This window comes from Cebus imitator, unplaced genomic scaffold (genome assembly GCF_001604975.1).
Source record: "Cebus imitator isolate Cc_AM_T3 unplaced genomic scaffold, Cebus_imitator-1.0 Scaffold30, whole genome shotgun sequence".
NCBI classification, from domain to species: Eukaryota; Metazoa; Chordata; class Mammalia; order Primates; family Cebidae; genus Cebus; species Cebus imitator.
The window spans coordinates 1,100,363-1,126,220 of NW_016107345.1; the positions used below are offsets into that span (position 1 = coordinate 1,100,363).

Genomic DNA, 25,858 nt, shown 5'->3' on the forward strand with positions numbered 1-25,858 from the left:
TCTCCATTTTCTTTGCAAAGTAGTTTCTGTATGAGGCCTTACTTAGCTCAAGAAGGTACATTTCCAACTAATCTGAATGGAAAAATAACAGACTAAAAACTCTACCAATGATTCCATATATATTCATGCCAAAAGACTCAAAAGCCAGAGGTTATTCTGAGAGGGGAAGGCTGCCTAATATCTGTGATATTAAGAGAAGAGAAGCTAACAATGTGTGGTTGGTGCTTTATCTGCAGATAATGCTGCTGACCACCGCCAATGACTTTGAACTGCTTCTCTGTCAGACATGGTGAGATTCCAGACTCCTGAAAACCAAGGGGTGCATATCAAAGGCAGCTGCTGGAATTAAGGTGGCCCACATGTGTGGTGCAGCTCAGACTGTGTGAGAGCTGGCAGGTCTGAGGGCAGAGTGAATCCCTAGAGGCCTGGCCTCAGGGTCCCAGGTTCTGCGCAGGGGTACAAAATGGCCTCTTTAATTACTTCCCCTACCCTATCCCAGCCCCTTAATGGCCTAGTCAAGCTTCTCGCAGCCATAACTCAGTGCTCCTTCTCCAGCTATTTCCTGCCTTCTCTGCTATTCCAAAGTCAGTGTTCCTCTGAATGCTCAACGCTCCCTCCTCTGGCAGAGGGAAACTGACAGCCTGGGGACCTAAGTCCTCCCTTCCTCACCGAGCAGCATATCTGGGGCCCGTTCCTTGACCTGTGTGCAGCCCTCACTGTTCTACCCAGCTTCAGGCCTGCCAGAAACAGTTCTAGGTCCTCACCTAGAGGCCCCAGAACCTCGGCTGAAGGTGATGCTGGGAGGAAGCCTTCTGCCCCAGGAAGACCCTCCTCCCCTGGGGTCTATCCTTAGCCGGCCAGTGCCCTGGCCAGGCATGGCATCCCAGAAGACTCTCAGCATCACTGCCCTGCAGCAGCCAGGGGCTGTAATGCCCCCTTACATTTTGTGGGTACCCAGATGATCAACCTCACTGTGTGTAGGGGGACTCAGAGCTAAATGGCTCTGGGTGAACAATCCAAGGAAAGCTAAAGAAGCATTTGCACTGTCGAATATTTCCAACCATTTAGGGGCACACATATTTCAGATGCTATTACTCCACCTTTGCAGATGAGGAAACTGGGACTTAGAGAACTGAACTTGTTTGCCCAGGGTTGCATAGCAAGGAGGAGGGAGCTGAGATTCGACCCCACCCTGCTGGGTGCTCCAGGTATCTGCTGGGCTGTGTCACGTGGCCCCTCAGGACCTGGGTGTGAGAAGAGCAGCCCATGGGTGGCGACAGCACTTCTCAGTGGCCCTAAGAGGGGCCCTCATGAGGACTTCACTGCTTTGACTCCAAGGTTCCCAACAGTGCCATGTTTTTAAGTGAAATTACAAAAATATCAAAACCCAAATTAAATCCCCTTTAATTTTGAAAGCCAAAGCAAACAGATGTCCTGCAGTCTCTTCCCCTGGGAGAGGGTATTGAGATCCAATAAGCTAAGTCTCTTCTCTTCCTTGAGAGAAGCTGGGAGTCACCATAGAGCCAAATGCAGCTCTGCCTCTGTGAGAGCAAACAGTTTTGGCTGTATTTCTGGAAGTCCAGAAGCAAAAGCGACCAGAGAAAAGCAGGAGCTCCATGTGCCTCACCAGTGAGAGGCACATTCACTTAAGAGAGGATAAAAAGATTCAAAGTACAAAATGGGTTTCATGGTAGGTATTTTACTCTCATTTTATTGAAATAATGGAGTTAAAATGTTAAAGAAAAGGACAGATTGGCGGCGGGAAGGGGATACCGTAATTTCCAGTTTAAGGAGTCATTGCTTCATAAATGTCATTCTGTCGGTATTATTCTGTCATTTTCTCTGCCTGCTCCATTTTATAAACATACTTATGTTTGGATTAAACGGCTCGTAAGAGGACATCTGTTAAATAACATGGGACTCAGAGGGCATGGGACAGAGGGGTGTGTGTGTGTGTGTGTGTGTGTGTGTGTGGTGTTTTAATTCAAATGCAAAATATCTTACACCTCTCAATGTGTCATGGAATGCAAAAGGTGATATTATTAAAAATTCCCTAATTTAAAAAAACTTCTATTTAAAATTAATGGAAATCAGAAGTTATGAAATGCTTATGTGAGTTGAAGCCATTATTTTCTGAGCAATCAAACAGATCGTTTATTAGCAAAACCTACTCTTTCCTTTTATACTCATAGTTCATTCATTTACATCATATTTAGTAAAGTTATCTGACTATATCAGCAAATACAACCATCACCGACACTTTTGGAAACAACTGACTGCTAAGTGTAGTAGCCATGTGGTGGGGACGGGAGGATGCCTGAGGGGGCTCAGTTTGTTGCCTTCATGGTCTCTGTGCCTAGCATGGGGCTGGAACACAGCCAGGTTTAGGAAATGCTGGCTGAATGGATAAATGAGCTTCCCCACAGCCCAGCCCCACTCTAGCTCCAGAAACTCCTCAAGCAAATCCTGGCTGCCTAGACATTCTTCCCCTGCTTCGACTCACTCACTGCTTGAGACCTAGGGTGTGGCAGCATTTCAGAGGAAGGCGGAAGGGACAAGAGATATTTTCTAGTCTAGCCTCATCATCCCATAGGTCAGCAGGTTGGAGACAAACTATGAGATCTAGTCAAGGGCAAGCAGTGCCCTCTGACCAGTGCTTCTGCTACTCCCTCCTGTCCCTCAGTGTCTAGGTCTTAGTAGAGTACAGGACACACACAGTCTTACACGGGGACAGCTCCTAATCCCATCATGCTCGCCATGTCTTATGAATGAGATCTTTCAGGCAGGATTCGCACTTGGGTCCCCTTTACTTCCCTGTGGCTAGGAGCATGAGAGGTACCTGATTAGCTGAAAAGCTAAGCATTTGGCAATTAATCTGCAGATAAAAATAAAGTCAACTTCAAACCTGGGGCTGATTTAAACGTAAATAATGTGTTCCAACTGACCCATGAGGTTGGAACTGACGCAGAATGAGGACGGCGATGAAACAGTAAGGTACTTGGACACGTGCCCATGCACTGGCAGGCCTGTGGGCCCACCAGGGAGAGAGCCAGACGCTGGGTTACAGAGCAAGGGCGAAAGTGACAAAACTTGCTTCCTGGGCTCACAACTGATGCATTAATAAGACTGACCTCCTTTAGATGCCGAAAACATTTGTGTGTCCTTCAGTACTTCTAACAATATCACCAAAATAAGATGCAAAGCAGCAAACACATTGCTGTCCTTTGATTTGAAAACTGGGAGGCCTAACTCATGACCCACCCCCAAGTCCATCGCAAAAATGAACACAGACACAGAGGACCCAAGCAGCCCAACTGGCTGTGGAATGCATTATGGGATTTATATTATCAATGACTCTATGTCATAACTGTGCTTTTCAAAGACAAACTTTGAAATGGTTTCAAAGTCCTTGACTGCCATTAATAGTCCCTTCATTCAACAAACATCAAACAGCAGCTACTCTGAGTAGGCAGTACGCCAGGAACAAGGGAGACAGGAAGACACACCACAGTCATGCCTAGAGGCTCACCTGTCTCTGCTGGGTGGGAGACAGGAAGGCTAAGGATGATCACAGCCCAGGGTGGTCAGAGCTGGAAACTGCGGGAGCCCTGGTAGGCAGAGGAGAGCCCTCAGCCCAGTCAGATTAAGAGTGGGGGAATGCTGGGAAGAAGTAACAGGTGTTTTGAGTTTCAAAGGATGACTAGGAGTTAGGCAGGTAAATGAGTTGGGAAGAGAAAACAGCATTTGCAAAAGTCTGGGAATGTGAGAGGCCATAGGACATTCTGAGGCAGTAACAGGGTCAGCAGAGTGACTAAGGTACCTGTGAGGCCTGGGCCAGCTTGCCAAGGGCCTTATGCTCTATGTTGACAAGGTCCAACTTGATTTTGATGGAGGTGGCTGCTAAGCCTCTGGATGGTTGTATGCAGGAGAGTGATCAACCTACAAGTGATTACCTGAGGGTCTCCTGAACAAGCTGAGCAGCTCTCAGGGATGCTTTCCTTTATTCACTGCTCCTGAGGCAACAGCAACTTAAAAGCCTCATTAGCAGTCAGGTCTCCAACTAACAAGTAAGCCTGCCTTCCCTTCCATAATGCCCTCTCTCTGAGGCCATAGCCTCTTTCAATTGCATTCTAATTTCAAGAAGTGATAAACATATGCTTATGTTTCCATTTACAAGTTTTTGATTATCAGCCTGGCATTGTAGCTGCAAATTACCCATTTTCTATTATAATTATTTTTACTTCTCTAGAAGAAGAAGAAGAAGAAGAAGAAGAAGCATTTCTAAATTACTAAAGTGCCCGTGCCACAGAGGGAGGGAAGTAGAAAGCACTGCTGCGTCTTTTGCCAATGGCAATATAATAGCAAGAGTTTGAAAACCACAATGTAAGCTTGTGGGATGTGTCAGACCAGGCCTTCCAGATGGGCACATTTGCTTATTGTGATTATTTACCTAAAACCTGGCTGGATTGCAGCAAACCAGGGGTGAGCCTGGCTTGTGGCAGAATTACTGCTTGTGAGGGTTTTCCAAGAGTAGCTCCTTGAAAACTGGGTTGCTTTACGTGACTGGCCGTCCCCTCACGCTCCTGGGATCTAAATCTTGCTTTTCTGTTTCTAGCAGGAATTTTAAAAGATTAGAATGTCACTAACTCAGATACGTCCAAGCAACTACAATATTTGGTAATATGATTAAAATTCAGCCATGCTATTTCCTAAAGAAGACCCAACGCAGGGCCACGTCTCGCTGCCTTTCTGCCCTGGTCAGGGGTGGCTGGGGTTGGGGTAGAGGACAAATCTTGATAATTAATGAATAGGATGCAATGAATTCAGGTCACTAGCTGAAGCGAAAAGGATTCTGTCATGCAGAGTTGCAGATCTTTTGGCAGCTTAATGTCGCATTTAATTGGCATGTAACAGTAATTGAGAAAGTAGCATGTAAAGGAGATCACAACCATGGCTTTGAAGTTCCCATTGGCGGCTTTGTTTCTCAAGCGCAGCTTGAATGAGCTAAACAGTTTTGTTATTGTGACCACCGTCCAAATTCCTAACATCTTCCATGTGTGACTGTGCTCAGTCCTGGGGACAGAGGCATGGAGGATACGCTCTCTGTTCTCATGGAACTCATTTTAGTGGGGCAGTCAAATATGGAGAAACAATGAACAGCTACTTAAATATTCAAAATGCCAGCACTTTGGGAGGCTGAGGCAGGCAGATTGCTTGAGGCCAGGAGTTTGGGACCAGCCTGGGCAACATAGTAAGACCCCCATCTCTACGAAAAGTTTTTTTAAAAAAATAGCTGGGTGTAGTGGTGCATACTTATAGTCCCAGCGAATTGGGAGGCTGAAGTGGGAGGATCTCTTCAGCCCAGGAGGTTGAGGCTGCAGTGAGCCATGGTTGTGCCACTGCACTTCAGCCTGGGTGACAGAGACCCAGTATCTAATGTCAAACGAAAACCAAAATGCTACTTGTAGTAAAAAACAAAAGGTCACAACATTGTAGCTACAGAAATTCCAAATCTTGTTCTTTTTATATTTAAACCTTTGTGGACGACAATAATACAATAATAAATCAAGGATAACAAAGCAATAATAACTAAAAGTTAACATACTATTTACTAGGTGCTTTTCAGGTCTACTAACTCATATTTTGGCCGTACGTATACTGTGCCTATAATTACTTTTATCTTTAATATTTGCAAACACTGCAGAAATTTGCAGAGAAGTACTATCATCTTGTTTCTGATGGGGACACAGAAGCTCGGGGCTCCATCCCAAGATGTGGAACTAGGAAATCTAGGCAAGTTTAAGCTCCTGTAGTGAAGAGCTCGCCAGGCCATTTCACTCCCTGCTGCTTTTAGAGGGGCAGAAACTAACAGAAGCCCTGACTGAAACCAGTCTGCCCCACCATCCAATCCACAGGATCTTTGGTATTCAAGATGGGCTTATTCATCTTTGTAGGAAATAAATGTAATCAGCATATTGACCATCCTTTAGACATCAACTATACCTTCTTCCCTCAAGAGTGAGTTGTTCCGCTTCCTGTGTATCTCAAGATCTTTGCCCAAGCAAAGGAAGGTAAAAACAGGCTAGTGCAGCAGGTGTCAGAAATTACTCTTTCTTCAGCAGCAAAGTGAATGAGGCCTCCAGTCAGGATTCAACAGGAGTGTATCTTGGGAGGTGTGCAGTGGGTTGTGTGCTGTGGCTGTCGTGGGTATGTGTTGGTGTTGCAGGGGTTGTTGTAGAGAAGCACATCCTGCAGTGGGGTGCTGTGGGGGCTTCTGTGGTGGGGAGTCTGCCATGGAGGGGTTTGATGGAGAATAGGTCTCTAGGTGTCCCATGGGGAAGTGTGCCATGAATGTGGGGTGAGGGTGGGTGACAGGAGGGCCATGCTGCACGATGTGTTGTGGAAGTCATGTTGTGGGGGATGGATCATGAGGGTATGCTATGGAGGATATAGCATGGGAATGTGCCATGAGGGTACACTGTGGGGGGTTTTGCTGTGGGGGGTATCATGGTAGGTGTGGTGGGTGGTGCTGTGAGAGTGTGTCTTGGGTTGCAGTGGGCATGTTGTGGGGTTGTGCTGTGGAGATATGTCCTGAGTGAGCTGTGGGGCTCCCTCGAGGGCTCCCTACCAGCCCAGAGAATGCCATTCTTGCCCACTGGACCTGCCTAATCCCCACAATAGTAAGTGCATGCCCCAGGAACCCCACCCTCACTCTACTCCGAGCCTTAACATTCTCTGGTCTCAGGGTAGCCAGTGGACATCACAGGTGGCATGTTTGGGGGTTCTGCTGGTTGGAGGAGCTCAGGAAGCACCCCTCTCTGTAGTACAGCTCAGGTAGTATCTGCAGGTCACATCTAACACAGCTTCTGCAGGGATCCTTTCCCAGAGCTCACTGCCCAGCTAACCCACCCTGGGACTCCCCAAGATACAGCACAAGTGAAAGGAAGGAAATACCTTGGCATTCTCCCCTGCAGTGGGGCCTGGCACTGAGGAGTCTAGGCTCAGAGTCCGCTCTCCCAGTGCAGCAGCTTCTCTTAAGGGCACACCCTCGCACCCCCAGCTCATCGCTCCAAGCCTCTGGCCTATTTGACTTCTGTGAAGAGCCATCCCCTAGCAAGACCTGGGGTGGCAGAAACTCAAGAGCTCAGACATGCAGATGAAGTACTTGTTTGTTTGGAATGTATGCATCAATTCCCCCCCAAACTTTTTTATGAAAGATTTTCAAACATGCAGCAAAGTCACAAGAATTTTAAAGTGAACATCTGGAATATCACCACCTAGATTCTACCATTAATATTTTATTGTTTGTTTTATCATATATCTACCCCTCTATCCATTTGGCAATCCAGCTTATTTTTTTGATGCCTTTCAAAATAAGTCGCAGACAGCAGCATACTTATTTCTAAACACTTCAGCATGCATATTTTTAATCAGAGTTCAGTATTTGTTTAGCATTTTTTCCTTTCTTGGAACATACAATGGAATGCACAGATCTTGAGGGCACCATTCCATGACTTTTAACAAATACATGCACCATGTAACTCCTACCCCATCAACACATAAAACATCTCCCTCGCCCTGAACATCCCCTTGTGTCCCGTCCCACTCAATCCCCCATTCCCCTCCCTCAAGCAGCCACCATTCTAAGTTTTTCCACCATAGACACATTTTGCCTCTTTTAGAACTTTAAATATAAATAGAATCACACTGTGTGGTCTTCTGTGTCTGTTTTACTCAGCACAACGTTTCTGAGGTTCACTCACGTTGTTCTATGTGTCAGCAGTTTGTTCCTTTTCATTGCTGAATGGTGTTCCATTATTTGGCTATACCACAGTTTATCTGTTCTCCTATTGATGAATTACTTTTTTGTAAATAAAGATGATCATTGAATCGAGGTTATTCTGTAATATGGTTGCTCTCACCTGCATTTGGACCTGTTTATCTTGCTAAGCAGATCGGGGTGCTCAAAGCTAGCACAGCTCATGAGAGTGCTTGAAGAACATAAATAGTGCATTTTATCACCTTTATGACAGAAAGAAGATCAAAAAGCACAGTTCTAGAGTAGAGACTCCCCAGGTGTGATGGAATGCAAGATGATTTCAGGTGAGAACTTAAAAATGTCAAAAGAGAATATATTTATTACAACGATGCCCCATTTATGGCCTGTGAAACTAGTTTTCCTACATGCAAGGGATGCATGGTTTGCTTTTTAAGTGCATCTGTTTATATAACAAAAAACTGATTTAAAGAAAAATATTAAACAAATATATGGGGGGAGTAAAGAAAAAAACCTCATGAGGCTTGGGGCATGCAGATTTTGAGGTGTGGGAAACATTCTTGAGCAATGGTTGTCAATCCTAGATGCACATTAGAACCACCTGGGGAGCTTTAAAAATACCCCTGCCTAAGTGCCACAACCCAAGCCTTTCATGTAATTGGTCAAGGTACATCCAGTCATCCATAGTTTTTAAAAGCTCCCCAGGTGATTCTAGTGTGCAACGAGGGATGAGAAACAGTTTAGAAAGTAGTAATTTTCAAAGATCAGCAGTATCAGTATCACCTGGGTGCTTCTAGAAATGTACGTTTTTGGATCCCACTCCAGACCTTTGCCATTAGAAATCAGGTCTGGGGCCCAGAAACGTGGGTCTTAACTAGTCCTCTTGGTGGTTCTAATTCTTGAAGTTTGAGACCCATTGTCTAGGGGTAGGTGGGACAAGTCCAAAAGGCCACTGCTGCCTCCCAAGATGAAGGTCTCCACCATGGTGCCAATCCAGCCAGTGTCAACTAGGTCTGCCTGGTTCAGCTCCTGGGAAGCTCCTCTCCTCCTGAGGACAGAGAGGGTAGGTGGGAGCCGAGTGGTGAGCAGCTGCTGGCCAGTGACCAAAGGGATGATATCCTATGGTCCATTGGGAATTAGCCTCAATACACAGACCAGTTAATCAGCCCTCAGAAAATCGAGTGTTGACTATAATTTTATTTTCACCATGATTTTTGATTAACAGTGACCTCCTTCCACTCCATTACCCTTCTTAATTGAGAATTGACTACACAGTTAAAATGAATGTTTCATCCACTAACAGAGCTGTACCAGATTCATCTTAAAGTCCCTCACAGCTCAAGAAAATGTGATGAGTCTGCATATATATTGATCTTATACAATTCATTTCACCAAAAATTTATGAAATTACCAGTAAGGTCACCTGTTAAGCATTCATGTCCAAAGGCTTACAGGAAAGAAATGGGAGTTTTATCTGAAGGATAGCATTGTATTTAGAGAGCTAAATCAGAAATTGTGCAAAACCTGGCCTCCTGATTTGCAGTGATTTCTCTACTAAAAGATAACACAGTTCTTCAAATTTGGTAAAGTCTTTGGAAATATTGTTACCTTACAGTTAGAGAGAAGATAAGGTAACAACAAACACTCCAAAGGCTGCTTCTTTTTACCAGCTGGCTATTTTGATAAGGAAAAATACAAAGTAAGAGGAGACTAAGGGGAGATTAAGAAATCTGATTATCTGTTTCAATGCTAAGTTTGAAAAATGAACTTTCATATAACACCAAAAAAGATTAGAATTTGCTAAAGAAAACATGCTGGGGAATCTAAAGTAATATATGCAATGCCTGTTAAGTAGTATGTACCATGAGATATTTCATAAAACATCATCATCCTTTTTTCTGTACCATAATGTAGTAAAGGAATAATGTCACCACGGAGGAAAAACCCACCCACCTGTTTGTGGAAAGACAGGTGCAAACCACAAGGAATCTTACAATGATTTTAGGTGTCGTAAAAGACTCAGCCAACTGTTTCTTATTTACCCGACTGCAGATTGACTATAAAGAGCTCAACAAAAGCACCTGTGCGACAGGGCGAACTCAGAATCAGGTCTGGTGATAAGACTTTCTTGGAGCCTGTTCCCAAGATCTGCCCTATCACGGGCAAGGCACCTAATGTAGGACAGTGTCTAGTTCAGCTTAAGACTGAGTATATCCTAGTACTTAGTGAATGACTTAAACTTTTTTTTAAGCTGGCTGCTGTGGCTCATGCCTGTAATTCCAGCACTCTGGGAGGCTAAGGTGGGTGGATCACTTGAGGTCAGGGATTCAAGATCAGCCTGGCCAACATGGTGAAACCCTGTCTCTACAAGAAATACAAAAAATTAGCCAGGCCTAGTGGTGCATGCCTGTAATCCCAGCTACTTGGGAAGCTGAGGCAGGAGAATCACTTGAACCTGGAGGCTGAGGTTGCAGTGAGCCAAGACAGCACTCCAGCCTGGGCAACAGAGTGAGGTTCCATTACAAAAATAAAATAAAATAAAAAACCAAAACACATTTTATTATGCAAAATTGGAAACATATAGAAAAGTCGAAGGCTGGGTGTAGGGGCTCATACCTGTACGCCCAGCACTTTGGGAGGCTGAAGTGTAAGGATCACTTGTAGCCAGGAGTTTGAGACAAGTCTGCCTAACAGCAAAACCTATCTCTATAAGAAATTAAAAAAAATCTTAGCCAGGTGTGTTGGTGTGTGCCTGTAGTCCTAGCTACTTTGGAGTTCCAGGGAGAGGATCACTGGAGCCCAGGAGTTCAAGATTATAGTGAGCTATGACTGTGTCACTGCATTCAGCTGGGCAGTAGAGTGAGACCCTGTCTCTAAAAAGAAAAATTGGCAACAATAACAGTATAAGGAACTGCCACACAGAGGTCCCCCCCAAATTATTGACATACTTCTATATTTACTTCACCTTCCCCCCTTAAGTATATGAAGACACATCATAAACACCATGATATTTTACCTGTAAATACTTCAAAAATAAAGGGCACGTTCTGAAATAAGGACAGCGTCTTACTTTTCCATAATATGATCACACCTGAAAAAACTAATAATTAACAAAAGTTCCTCGGTATCACCTACTAGCAATCCAAACATCAGTGTATGTTTTTTGGAAAAATAAAACACAGACACAGTTGCGGTGACTCCAAATGGTAGAAATGAATGTCCCTGCAAAGTCCTCAAGAAGCAAAGCCCTCATCTGGGGGCTCCATCATTTCCACAAATGTACCAGAATGGGAAGTGGCACTTCCTCTAGTGGGGGCCTCCTCTTCGAGATACGGGGGGCTCTCATTCCCACAGGCTCACAGTATCCAGACACAACTCTCCCAGGCCTCCTTCCAGTAGCCAGTGAATGCCAGTTGTCTCTCTTCTCTCATTAGGGTGATGGTCAGGCAGAAGCTCAGGGGGTCAAAGAGAGGCCTACATCCTACCAAATCCTAAAGATGGGCTCCTAGCTCCTGCTTCCTCTGATGTACGGTGGTGCTGCTAGAGATGGAAGTGCTGAAGAATTGGAGGAGGAAGGCCTTGCTGACTCTAGGAGCAGAGAGGTTCTCCAAGGGTGCCTTTGGCCACCCATTGGGCCTTCTGGTATCCCTTATTGGCCTCTTAGTAGTCCTGTGCCTTACCACAGAGGCACAGACTTTGGTTCTTCAGACACCTGTCCATCAGCTACTCTCCCTTTGCTCTCTTTTAATGACCCCCCCATCAATATTCCTATTTATTAAGCATCTATTATGTTCCAGGATCTTTGCTGGGTAATTTTCAGACATGATTTCCTTGATTATATATGCCAGGCTTTTGAGGGAGGCATGGTTACTACCCTTCACAGGTGTATTCGTTTCCTACCCCTGTTGTAACTAATTGCCCCAAGCTCAGTGTTTCATCTGCAACCTTAATGCCCCCAAAGCACAGAACCTAACACATTCACAGGTCCTGGGAATTAGGATGTAGACATTTGGAGGGCCATTATTCTGCCTACCTCACTGTGCTCAGAGAAGCAATGGTGCTTACTCAAAGTCACACAGCTATTATGCAGTACTAGACTCCAAAGTCAGATTCCGGGATCCCAAACCTAGCTTTGCTCCGGCTACTTCACTGTGTGAATTTGGGCCACTTAACGCCTCAGACCTCAGCTTCCTCACCTGTGAAACATAAAGGTAGTCTAAATACTCTCTAAGATGCCCTCCAGCAGCTGGTTCATGACCCTCTGAGCACCTGGGCTTTCCTCTAACTACACACATGACTTGAAGTCAGGACCCTACGAGCCCTCACCTGATCTGTCCGCACTGACCCTGGCTCACGTACTGCCCCTGAGAGGGGGAGATGTAGACTTCTGGTTGCAGCGCGGACTTCATTCTCTCCCTGGCTGGAATTTTCTGAGGCCTTTGTTCTGGGAAGCTTGGAAACATGGATTTAAGGGCACTTAACCGTGTTCACCCCAGCACCCTCCAAGCATACCACACCAATCTAAAGTCAACTACTGTGTTTCCCTGCAGTTCCCAGCTTAGAGGGAAGTAAGGATTAAGGGCTCTTTGTGCAGTGAAAAGTAAAGCAGAAGGTGAGAAAATCAGACAGTAAACACAGAGACATGAAGGCTTGTTTGCTGAGAGTTCCCAAACCAAAAATGTTTTTAATGCGCTTTTTAAAAGCACTTCATATTACAGGAGATATCAAACATATGAAAGTAGAGAGATTAACACCGGAACCCTTCCTTAACTCTCAGGTCTAGCATCCCCAGGTTGGATACTCTTCTCAGTCTGAAATTCCAATTTTGAATCACCATCCACAGTGGGCAGCTTTATTGTGTGGTCCTGCAGCACCTTTGTTTTCAAAACTGCTAGACTACGATTTCTCATGATTCTGAAAGGTCTGTCAATCAAGATGATCAGAAAACTTCAACTTTCTGTGAGAAATGAGTGGTCCAGGAGAAAAATATATGATTCCTGAAGAACAAATCCAGTCCTCTTTCAATAGGGATACTGGAAAAAAATAGCGCCTTCTGAGATAAGGGGCTATAAACTCCACATAAGCCTGGAACTGCCATCTTCCCACCTTAAAGAATGAAGCCAATTCAGTGGTAATAAGAGCTGAAAGACAGAGAAGGTGAGATTCCTAGCACCATCATCTGTATGATAACCTGGACCCAGCTGTGCTTGATTCCCCAGAAGTTTTCCATTCTGTTAGCCATATGCCTAATTTTGCTTAATTTAGTTTCAGTGAAGTTTTTCTTTCTTACAATAGAAGAATCTTGAATACAAGCCATCCTAGAAAGCCTTCTTTAAAGCAACAAGCACAACTGTCAGTCTTTCTTGTGAAAATTAGAGTTTTGCCTCCTAAATTTAACAAAAAAAATTTATATTCCTTAAAGAATAAGTTTCTTAGCAAAACAATATAAGTCTGAGATTTAAGAATACTTCCTTGACAAGAGAGAACTCTCTCTTGCTGGATTTTTATCAGGACAGCAATTCTTCAATGATACCTTAGTACTGCTATGTGATGAGTACCACCTGCACCCTCCCCCACAATAAACTCCTGTTGGTGCTATTTTTGAACAGGATAAACTGTCAGGGAGTAGTTCTGGGCTGACCTGGGAGACTACACAGAAACTAGGCTTTGGGCTTGAGTCTTCTGGGATGCACCCTGTACACGAAGCCAGGCAAAACAGGGTAGAACCAGATTCCAGTTTTAGTGACAGGTTGAGGAAGAAACCACACAGGCCTTAAGTGGTACCTGCCACTAAGAAATGCAATTACAGATGCAATGAGAGGAGGTGAAACACAGGTCCCCCCAGACACCTGTACTCATTCGCCCTCCTCCCTCCTTCTTCCCTCCTTGGCACAGACCTCCTCCGCAAAGTGTAAACACAGAGCGCCCTGTGCTAGGCAGTATGGAAATAAGTTACAGTGGCCACAGTCCATAATCCCTAGGAGCCATGGTCTGGTGAAAGGAGACATGGTAAGTGCCATTATGGAATGAGGTGTAAGGCACTGTGGGAAGATGACCATGTTGGCTTGAGCTCTTGAGGAAGGCTTCCTAATTCTGTCCCAACAAAGATGGCATATTAACTGCAGTGTTGCCTGTAATGGTAAAAGATTGGAAACAGCTCAGTGCCTACACACAGAAAACTAGTTTAGTGATCTCAAGTAAAGCTCACAATAGAATACTTCTCATTTGTAATAGGAGGAAGAGAGGGAGAGAGTGAGAGGAGGGGAGGGAGAGAGGGAGAGGGAGAGAAGGAGAAAGCGAGGGGGAAGACAGAGAGAGAGAGAGAGAGAGGGAGACCTTTCGGTACTAAGTCATCTCCAGAATTATTTTAAGTGAAAAAAAGCAAAATGTAGAACAGTGAGTATGAAATACTGTTTTATAAAAAGGGTGAAATATCAAAATACCTATAAACTCTGAAAGCATATAAAAACATAGCAGTGATGGTCTATGGGGAGGCAGAGGTAGAAGGAATGAGATGAGAGGGGATATTTTCATTGAATATATTCATATTTACTTTTCTTAACTTTTGAATCATATAAATATGTTACCTATCAAAAAATTTAATAAGCAAAACAGAAAGCTTCTGTGGCATTCCAGGTGTTTCTCAGAGGAGTAGTCAGACATGTCGGAGGCCTATGGCAGGAGGTATTTTCCAACCCAGGCACAACAGCACGCACTATCCACATGCCTCCCACAGAGAGGTGGGTCTATTCTGTCCCCCTGAAGATGGGCAGGCCAGAAAATAGGGCAAAAGTGATACTATGAGACTTTTGAGAGTAAACGGTAAGAGGTGACTAAGCTTCCACCTGGTCCTCCAGGGATACCTGTTTTTTTTGTTTTTGTTTTTTCCAGAGTCTCCTTCTGTTGCCCAGGCTGGAGTACAGTAGCATGACTTCAGCTCACTGCAACCTCTGCTTCCTGGGTTCAGGAGATCCTCCTGCCTCAGCCTCTGGAGTAGCTGGGACTACAGGTGCATGCCATCGTGCCCAACTAATTTTTTTGTATTTTTAGGTAGAGATGGGGTTTCACCATGTTGGCCATGATGGTCTCAATCTCTTGACCTCATGATCCACCTGCCTCGGCCTCCCAAGGATACCTGTTCTTAGGACCCAGCTGTCATGCTGTGCGGAAATCTAGGCCACCTGACGTGGCATTCCAGCATCCAAGAGGAGGCTCCAGCTGCCAGCCACTGAGTGAGAAAGCCTTTTAATTATTTTATTTTGTGTTAATACATAATAATTGTACGTATTATGGGGTAACTTGTGACATTTTGCTAGATGCATGCAATGTGTATTGATTAGGAAATCCATAACGTCAAACGTTTATCATTTCTTTGTGTTGAGAACATTCCTAATCTTCTCTTCCTACAATTGAAAAATCTATGATAAATTACTGTTAACTATTGTCACCCTACTGTGCTATCAAGCACTAGAACTTACTCCTTCTAACTGTACGTCTGTAACCATTAACCAACCTCCCTTTACTGTGGCCACCTCACCCCTCCCTGACCCTTGCTACCCTCTGGTTACCATCATTCTACTCTGCCTTCATGAGATCAACTCTTTTAGCTCCCACATGAGTGAGAACATGAAATATTTGTCTTTCTGTGCCTGGCTTATTTCACTTAACATAATGTCCAGTTCCATCTGTGTTGCTGCAAATGACAGAATTTCATTCTTTTTTATGGCTGAGTAATGTATCATTATGTATATAATATCATATTTTCTTTAGTGATTAACAGAATGGTTGGCATGCTGATAGACATTTAGGCTAATTCCAAGTCTTGGCTATTATGAATAGTGTACAATAAACATGGGAGTGCAGATATCTCTCCAATATGCAGATTTCCGTTCTTTTGGGCATATACCCAGCAGCGGGATTGCAGGATCATCTGGTAGATCCATTTTTAGTTTTCTGAGGAACCCCCATACTGCTCTTCATAATGGTTGTACTGTTATTTAATATACCCTCATCAATGATGTAGTAGCGTTCCCATTTCTTTTCATCCTTGCCAGCATTTGCTATTTTTTGTCTTTTTGATAATAGCCATTTTAAGTGGAGTGAGATGATGTCTCATTGTGGTTTTGATTTGCATTTCCCTGATGTTAGTGATACTGAGCATTTTTCATATGTCTGTTGGCCATTCGTATGTCTTCTTTTGTGAAATGTCTTTTGGATCTTTTACACTTTCTAAAAAATCAAGATATTTGGGCTTTTTTTTTTTTTTTGCTATTGTGTTGAGTTCTTTATGTAGGCTTGTTATTAATTCCCTGTCATATGGACAGTTTGCAAATACCTTCTCCCATTCTGTAGGTTTCTCTTGAGTGAGGAAGCCTTTGGAGTAGCTCCAGCCTCAACCACCATCTAACTGCCTCTGAATGAGACCCAGAGTGAGAACTGCCTGGTTGAGCCCAGTCAACCCCCAGAACTGTGAAAGACAATACACTTATTGTTTTGTTTTAAGTCCCTAAATTTTAAGCCATAGTTCTTGGTTTGTGTGCTTGTCTTACACTTGATTTTCCAAGACAGAAGCTTTCTGACAAGCTCATAATGGTGTATATATGACTTCAAGGAGGTAGCAGAAACAATCTGAGAGGGGGCAAATATTTAGTTGGCCTTGTGAAAGAAGAAATAGTCTAGAACAAACAAAACATGTTGACTCCAGATGCCTATAGGAGCCACATGAGGAAGCATTCAACAGGCTGCTGGACACAGAGGTCTGGGTTATAGAGAGAGGATGTGACAGAGATAAGGATATGGGAGGTATCTATACAAAGGTGATGGTTAAAAACCAGGTGTGTGAATGAAATCATCCAGATGTAATGCATATACAAGAGGAACCCAAGGGAAGAACCTCGGGGATGCCCACTAAAGATGCCAGCAGAGGAAAGGGAGCAGGTAGAGAAGTCAAAGAAGAAACAATGAGGGAGGAGAGAAGACAGTCCAAGAAAGAACAGTTCAAAAGGTGGGGCACAGTCTGAGGTATCACCTGTTGCACTGAAAATATGGACAGAGAAAGCCTGTAAGATTTGGTAATGTAAAGGTTGCTAGTCATCTATAGCAGAGCAGTCTTCCTGAAGAGGTGTGTCGGGGGGGAGATCTCTCAATGCATTTCCATTTATACAAATGACTTCAAACAAACTTTATAAGAGAGAGAATAGCCAATAATTTGGGGCTTCCTGTTTTATATTCTTAGCAACATTAAAGAAAACGAAGAAAGAAAACCAAAATGCACATGGTAGAAGGAAAAAAGGAAGGGAGACAATCAGTCATTGACAAATAGAATGCCCACACTCTGCATAACAGAGAGGTGGCTAAAAAGGCACTAGGTGAACAAACTAGCTGCCTCTTGAATTNTATTCTATAAATGATACCTTGTTATGATTCTTAAATCTCAAATTGTATTAAGAATTTGGGTTGCAAATTAAAGAAACTAACTCAAGCTAGCTACCTTAAAAAAATTTTTTTTGGAAGGGAAACTATAACTTTTTTTGTTGACTATTCCCAGAAATGGCAGGGACAAGTACAAAGATACCTAAGAACATGGAGAGTCCATAGACTTCATCCAGTGAACTAATTCTGATGAACTGTAGCAGCTGGCTGCATAGAGAACTTTGTAGAGGAGAATTCAGGCTTGGGTATCAGTCACTGATGTCTGCCATCTGCACAGGGCATGGAAAAATACATACACACCAGGTATTTGTCATCTCAGTCTTTAAGAAATGCATCTTGGACCATAAAGGGAAATGGCTTCATTTATCTAAAACACTAAGATCTTGAATTCTTTCTATACAAATTCTAAAATGCCTAGAACTCAAAGCACATGAACTTTAACCATTAAATCCTGTTGAACTTACTACATGATTTACAATTTTAAATCATTTCTTGGAGTATGGCCTTCATTTGTAGTGACGAATATTCCAATAGACTTAATAAATACATAGAGAATGTTTCTAGAATCTGTACTATGCCCCCACATTTCTGCTGATATTTCTCTTCTATGTATAGCAGAGAAAATCATATAAAATGGACTGGGGCACCAGTTGCAGTGGCTCATGCCTATAATCCCAGCACTTTGGGAGGCTAAGGCAGGTGGATCACTTGGGCCTTGGAGTTCAAGACCAGCCTGAGCAACATGGTGAAACCCCATCTCTACAAAATACAAAAAAATTAGCCAGGTGTGTAGTGCATGCCTGTAGTACCAGCTACTCATGGGGCTGAGATGGGAGGATTCCTTGAACCTGAAAGCCGGAGGCTGAAATGAGCACCAAGATTGTGCCACTGCACTCCAGCCTAGGCAGAAGAGTGAGACCCTGTCTCAGGAAAAAAAAAAAAAAATAGAATTGGGAGCCACAAAACTATAGAGTGAATTAAGGTGAAATGTCAGCACAACCATATAGTATGCCTCATTTGTGAATAGATATTTTGATGAAGAGCTACTAAGTCTTTAATTGAAGATGAAGTATTTCTATATAAAGGCAATGACTACAAAATGTATATCATAGCACCTAAAGCCGTAACTACAGAAAATTTCTGCCATCCTCTTGAATTAGTGAGTACAGTGAGTAAATCCAACATTAATATTAAAACAGGGCACTGGAGATTTAATTATGGGTTGATACAAAAATAAGGTTAAATATTTTCTCTTAATGAAATTTTCTCAATCTACTAGAAAAATAACAGGAGTAATCAAGCTACAAGGGAGGAGAAAACATTGCCACAATAAAGACAAACCTTACACACTCAGGCCTTCTTTTAAAGTGTTGGGTCTTAAATTGTACAGTTGCAGAAAACTAGCATTTTGCCACTAAAATCAAATTTTGGTAGTCTAATCCAATTCACTAGGAAGAAATATGGTAATGTTTTTCTTATTTAAAGTTTTCCATTCATGATTTTTTTCTCAAGCTTTTGGGGTTGGGTATACTTAATGCAGTCTTCAATGTGGTGTAACTGGGTGTGATTTATCAGGGAATTGTGAACTTGGTTATCTTCAGTTTAGTACACTGGTAATATTCATGGTGTTAAAGGGAAGAAGGGTGCAGCAGACACTGTCAGTGCCATGCCCTGAGCCCCAGGCCTCATCATCTTAGAGCAAGCCAGCCTGACTTCCACTGACAGCATCTCCATCTCTTTGCCTGAGTGTTTTACTTGGTCACTGGAACCTGCCAGAAGAACCCAAGACTTAACTTCCCCTAAGGAACAATGCTAAACCAATGAGTGACAGGAATGGTATGCGTATACCCAGCTCCAGACCCATGAGGGGATAACTCTGAGATGGTTCTACACTGGCTCTGGAGATCCCCAGCAGGAATAAAGTCCAGCTGCTCCTGCGGGTCATCTATTTGATGGTACACTTCCCTGGCTCATTTCCCTACTTTTCGCTAGTGCTTGCTGGGGTCCACTCCCAAATAAACTACTCAGACTCAAGTCCTTGTCTTGTGTCATGATTTCCCAATATTTAGCCAACTGAATGAGTTTAATTTAGAACATACCATTGGCCATGTACTAGGCTTTTGCCAGCATTAGGTAACAAAGAATACATGGATAGAGGGCCATCACAATGAGAGACTTATTACTCTGGTAATAAGGTCTACATCTGAGACTGGTGGGGGTTGGAGATGTATTTTGTCAGTTGCTGACTATCTGTGTTGGGTTGGGGGAAGAGTCTGCCGAAACATCACCAATAAGGCCTCTGAAGGTTACAATTCCAAATCCCCCCTTCCTCCCACACTACTGGGGACTGGGAGAGGCAGTGGCCTTCTTTAACTTAAAAACCCTGGGAACCCAAGTGTACAGGGCCAGGGTGAGCACATCTGCCAGTCATTCCGTCATGAACCCAGAGTATATCCTGGACTGAAAACATGGAAGTAGGGAGCCAAGTCCGGCTTTAACATTTTTCTTGATTGGATGATTTAATTCAGGCTAAGACCACAAAGATAATGCCCCTGAAACTGCAAACTGAAGAAAGACCATTATTTAACTTGGCTGATTTTAAGATTTTAAAAAAGCTATAGGAATAATAAAACAATATAGAAAGCTTGATATATGAAAAAGGTTATCAATAATTCCTCTGTTCATATGTAACTCTGGTCCCTTAGAGGGTTCTCTTGAAGACTGTTTTCCTAAATACATCTGTAATGTAATGGTGTTCTGGTTCCCAGAGCAGGTTAAGGTTTCCTATGTGACTAATCTTCATATTTTTAAGTACTACATAATATTCCATCAGCCTGGTGTTCTCTAATTTGTTCTCTTCCTATATTGTATATTCAGGTCACTTTTAAGTTTTTATCATTATAAATAATGATGCAGAGAGCATTTTTAGACAGTGGCTCTTTCTACTTTCCAGATTACTTTCTTAAAGCAGAATCCCAGAAGACACCAAAAGGTAGCAGCATTTCAGTGACAGCTGAAACAGGCAGCTCCTCTACTTTTATCATCGATGGTCCTTTGATTACTTGCAAAACACAACATGAGTAACAGACAGTGCATCCTTTCTCTCTCACACAAAAAAACATTAAGACAAGAATGATCAACAGCATCATATAAGTTACACAGAAGAAGGCCAGATGGGGAAATGAAAAGCAAAGCAGTCTTTGATAATAAGTTTAAGGCTTGTGCAATAAACCTGTTACTGATCTTTCAAATGAACATCTGAAAGTGAGTAATAATTTCAAGTTAGACTCCTACACACTAATTCATGTAACAGGCATTCTGTCCTAATGATCACTGGCTCACAGAGAAACTTCCAGCCTTCTAAAGGTTTCTCTTTATCTGACCCGGTATGATTCCCTCACTGACACTGACATTCATTCACTCCCATCTGCCACTTAGTGAGCCCAAATTCAGGTTGGTTTGCATCCCATGTTTTCATCATTCTTTTCCTTTCTGGTTGTAAACCTTTCAATGAGCAGCCTGGGTGATAGCAGAGCTGCTGATGACAGTGGTTAGGAGGGAATTAGGCTGAGCCATGCTTGTCAGCCTTGCTCCATACTCTCCTCTTTCCAGGACACTGTGACAAGGGGGAAGGACCAGAATCAAGGCTCTAACCCCTACACACCTGCCTTTAATATGCTAACTCTGCTTCTGCAAGGCAGTTCCAACCTCCTCCCTGGGCTGTGTCCTGCCTTGACACTTCATTTTTATAAGAGAAAGCAGAGAAATGGGGGCATGCTGATTGAAGGGGGAAGGCAGGAAGAAGATTGGCTCTAATTTAAAAAAATGTTCCAGGTTGACTGATGGACACATTTTACTCCTCAAAACCCTTTTCATAAATATCCACCACTTAACACGCACTTTCAAGAGGCATACATACTGTCAACGTGTCAGCCTTTATGACAGGGAGATTTCCAAAATCACTTCTCTTCTCCATGGCTAAGAGCCACACGATTACAATCCTATTATAACTGCATCTTGAGAATATGGCCCTTCCTCACCAGTCTGGGCAAGGCAGTCAAACTCACCCCACTAAGAGTAGCATGGAGGCCTTCTCAATCTCTGTGCAGTGATGCAGCCTTCCCTTGCTGCAGAGAAGATGGCAGCTCATCTCTGGTAATAAGGTCTACATCTGAGAATGTTGGGGGTTGGAGATGTATTTTGTCAGCAGCTCTGGCCAAAGTAACTCTCTAATAATATTCAAGTATGGATAGACAATGTTTCCTGAGGCTGTTTGGATTACCTTCTAATTTGAACAGGACTTTAGTGTGGTTTTCTCCCTGTTCTCAGTGGAAATGAATGTGTTTTGAAGGCAGGCACAGCGCCTCTCTGGAGAACTGCTGGTTCCTCACAAGGGACTGTGCTGGCATGGCATGGCTCTGCATGGGTAGAATCGCTGCCAGCTCACCCTGCCACAGCTGCACACAGATGGGTAGGCCCACTTATCTGGACAACAGCAGTCAGTAGTGCCCTTCTTTCCTCTCAGACAGCAGATCACTAGCCCCAACACGATAAAGTCTGTGCTAAAGCCTCAGTCTGCTGTGCCCAGAAGTATCGGAGAAGGAGGAAACAAATAGGTTCTCAGGTGGACTCTGTCACTCAGAAGGGAAAGGGCTCCAGTGCCCACGCCACCAGATTTACCCTCAGGTGAGCTGGATCCCTGTCTGCTGCTGCTACCCAAGATGAGACATAGGATGCTGAGAACCAGAGCACCCAACCAGACAACTTGCTAGGAGGCACTCTGGAAACTATAAAGGGGTCCCTTCCGCATGCCCCCCTGACACACCAGGCTCCTCCTTCAGGAGAATGTGTTGCTGTGTGTGTCTATGTGCTTAATTCTGTTGTTAAATCTGTCTAATGATGTGTGTGGGCTCCATGAGGGTCAGGACTATTTCATTTTGACTCACTGAATCCCCAGGACATTGCCTGAAGTATTTGTAGAAGAAAGAAAGAGAGGAAGGAATTGGAGAGAGAGAGAGGAGAAAGAGATTGAGAGAGAGAGAGAGAAAGAGAGAGAGAGAGAGAGAGAGAGAGAGAGAGAGAGAGAGAGAGAGAGAGAGACAGAGCAGGAGATTTACTGAGAGAAAGTGCCAGGCATGGTGCTGAGTACACTCCAGAGCTGTGGAAGTGCTCATGGTCCAGCAGAGGAACAATTCAGGGTGGCACCCACTGGTACTCTGGGAAAGCTGAGGAGTGGATTCAGGAAGGCTTCCCTGCAACAGAGGGTGCCTCTGCAGCTGCCCCAGGGGTTCTGGATTTAGGGGCAGCTCTGGCCAGAGGCAGGGACAGCAGAGAGGCACAGGGATGCAGACCAGGCCTTCACTGGGCAGGAAGCCAGCCCAGACACAGCACTCTTGGGTGGAAAGAGCAGAGAGTTCTGACTTTCAGATGCATGGTCACCCTAATCCCAGGCACTTCCACCCAAAAACCTATTACAGAGCAGCTTAGATTTCCCTGGAGCTGATTTCTCAGATTCTCTCTAGCAATAGAATGCCTTTCTATTCCTAATTCCTAGAGTTGCACATGGGCCTATGTGTATGTAAGAGACACAATGATGAAGGAATCATGAGTCCACTGTGGTTTGTTAATACCATCATGCGGAACTGCACAGCTAAACCAATGGGGCAGGAGCTGCCATCCCGAGGCCTGCCCTGCAAAATTGGATCTCTCCATCTTTACTGGGGAACCATAATAAACGAGCAAAGACAGACACTGGTGAGGACAAGCCACTTTATTTAAGAGCTTCGACAGCCCAAAGTGGTTTAACATAGATGCATGGAAGATTTATTGAGATGATAAAACACCTGAACTTGAAAGGCACATAAATTATAATTTTGCAGTTTTTTTCTTTTTAAAATTTCACATAGTCAAGTGCTTTAAGTAATGAATGAAATGCAAATAAAGCTGATTTCATGTCACACAACCTGTCTGGTTAGTGTCTGCAAAGTGCCTTTGCTTCCAGAAGGGACTGAGTTCAGAATCAACGCCACCCATCTGTGCTGCGGCCTTCAGTTTCCTCATCACAGTGGAGCTCATTTGGAAGATCAGTAAATATAATAATAAGACAGCCATTATTGACAGGGCACTAACCACACTAGATGTTGTACACTGAGGTCAGTGCTTCATATGCTTATCTTGCTTCATGCTCCTAACAGCCCTATGAATTAGGTACAATGATTCTCATTTTAAAGATGCAAAAACAGATTTAGAGCACTTTGGTGATACATGGGAGGTCACACAAGCAATTTTATCTGACTACAAGACTGTGGTGTTCACCACTAAGCTGTGACATACATGAAACTATTTGGCCTCAGCAAATGCTTACATAGTCATTTTTCCTACCTTCACATTCCTTTTACACACACACACACACACACACACACACACACAGAGACTGAAGAATCTGCCTCTTGGGTTTATGCTCATTTATTTGTTCATTACTGATTCCTGCCTTTTTGGCCTGGTACTCTGCTGGGTGCAAGGGTTACAAAATTAGACCCCACAGCTCCCAGGTCAAAGAGCTAGACCCGTCTCCGGCAGTTACTGTGATCAAATGGATGGGTCTGCAAGGAGCAGTGGCAGCCTCCTGCAGGGAACCCCCGCTCAGCCATTGGTTAGAGACACATCATCAAAAAGACCATTTTAGACCCTAGTTTCCCCCAACTTTTGCTATGTTTTCTTTGGCCTGAGTCTACAAAGATATTCAAACTCTGGGGCTTTCTGACAGTGCAGCTGCCAAGGGGGCCCTTTATCATGTAGAACATTCCTCCCTGCTGCCAGGATCTTGCTTTCTGGCAAAACCACTGCAACAGATAATCTAGCCCCCTGACTAATCACCCTGCACAGTTCCTCATACTGCCCTTACTCCTCTCCCTCTCCCCCTGCTGCCCTGCCTTGTTTCATCAATTTTTGCCCAGACTAAGGAACGATATCAACAGCTACAGCAGTGGTAACCTCCTACATGTCAGGCACTGCTCTATGTATTTTAGGTCCTCAGTAAATCCCCATAATAACCTTCTGAGGTAGACACTACAACTATGTGTATTTTAGTTCATTCAGGAGAAGGAGAGGGTGGGAGTTAATATTTCTTCAGGGCCAACGATATGCCAAGCACCTGTTAAGCCTGCACAATCCTCACGACTCACACGGTGAGTAAGCTGCCCAGGGTCATTCACAGAGATGAGAAGTGCCAGGTCTGTGACCCCCAAGCCTGGAGCTTCCCTTCTCATGGGCTGGCACCCTGCCATGGTCTGAGAGAGGAAAATAGAGGCTGCACCATGGGCTGCCCTCTCTCCTCTTCCCTCCAACACCCTCTGTTAACATCTTACCTGTTTTTAACCACTTCACACAAATGGTGCCAGGCTCCTGCCTCATTTGTGTTCCCCTACCCTCTGGGACTCTCAGTTAGTTTTCATGGAGCAATTCCTTTGTCTACACCAATGGTGCAAAAAGAGCCAAATAAGAAATTGGGATCATTTGAGCTGATAACACAGTAAGCAGCTGACAGGTGTTTCCTGAAACTTAAAGTGCTCTCCCAAATCCATAGGGTCTCAAGGTCTGACATGTCCTCAGCAAGGTACCAGGATAGTTGCGCTTCTGGGAAGTCTTCTGTCCAATTTTAGGGGGTGACACTGAAAGCTGGGAACCACCAGTGAAATTCAGGAAGTAATTGATTCTCAGTGGAGCTGTGTGAACCAATCCTTCAGGGCCTCCTCCAGCTGGTGGCTTTCTGAGAAATGTGCACCTGGTCAAAGGCAAAGATGATTTCCCCTGCAAGGCCAGAGGGTCAGACCCCTTCCTCTGGGCTCTGCTAGGCTAAAACTGTCACTATTTCACCTAGCCCACCTGACATGGGCTCCAGGAGGGCAGGGCCCCTTTCTGATTTCTCTCTGAATCCTCAGAGCCAGGGTAAAGTGGACTCCAGTTAAATATTTCAAGAATGAACAACGAAACCAGTCATCATTTTAGAGAACAGGCTGTTTGAGAGATTCTATTTAGAACCCCTTATTTGATAGAGGAGGAAACAGGACTCAAGGAGAGGGGAAGTGAGTTTGCTGAGAGGCAGGCACACTGTGTTTAGTACAGAACAATATCCAGCCTTGGATGTTTAATGTAGAGTAACATCCATCACCCATCACGCAGTGCTAAGTCATTTACATTCACCGTTTCCATTCTCAATGGGTAGGAGCAGTCCCGTTTTAGAGAGGAGGAAGTTAAGGTAAAGGAACTTGCCGTCCCCCCAGCTCTCTGCAGGCCAGCCCCACCAACCCTCCTTTCCTCAAACAAGCCACATTCTCTTCCAACAAAATAAGTTTGCTCTGTTGTTTTCTGCCCCCGAATTGTCTAAAGTTTTAATTCCAGCAGGCTTTGTAGCTGGGGGCCCTAATAAAGGCTCTCCAGCACCCTATACTTTCCATCATCATAGCTCTGACCACAGTTTTAACGCTCACACTTGTTTGCATATATCTCTATTTGGTGTCTGTCTTCCCCACTGGACTGGGAGCTGCATGAGGGAGGGCACCACGTCCATTGGCCCGCCGCTGTAACCCCAGCAATTAGACCAGCAGCGGGCACTGACTAGCACACGTTAAGTACTTGTTAGAAACTGTG

At 44.1% G+C, this 25,858-nt stretch overlaps 1 protein-coding gene across 4 annotated transcripts in view; it reads right to left on the reverse strand.

The window, feature by feature from the left end:
* Window positions 1-25,858, reverse strand: part of NMNAT3 (nicotinamide nucleotide adenylyltransferase 3) — a 97,517-nt gene that overhangs the window by 70,832 nt on the left and 827 nt on the right. The window contains exon 1 of one of the 4 annotated variants that reach the window (XM_017523714.2): window positions 7,709-8,371. The exons of the other annotated variants lie outside the window; for them this stretch is intronic. The gene's annotated coding sequence lies outside the window, so the exon portion shown is untranslated. Of the gene's footprint in view, window positions 1-7,708; window positions 8,372-25,858 lie in introns of those variants that run through there. 4 annotated transcript variants of the gene reach the window in all.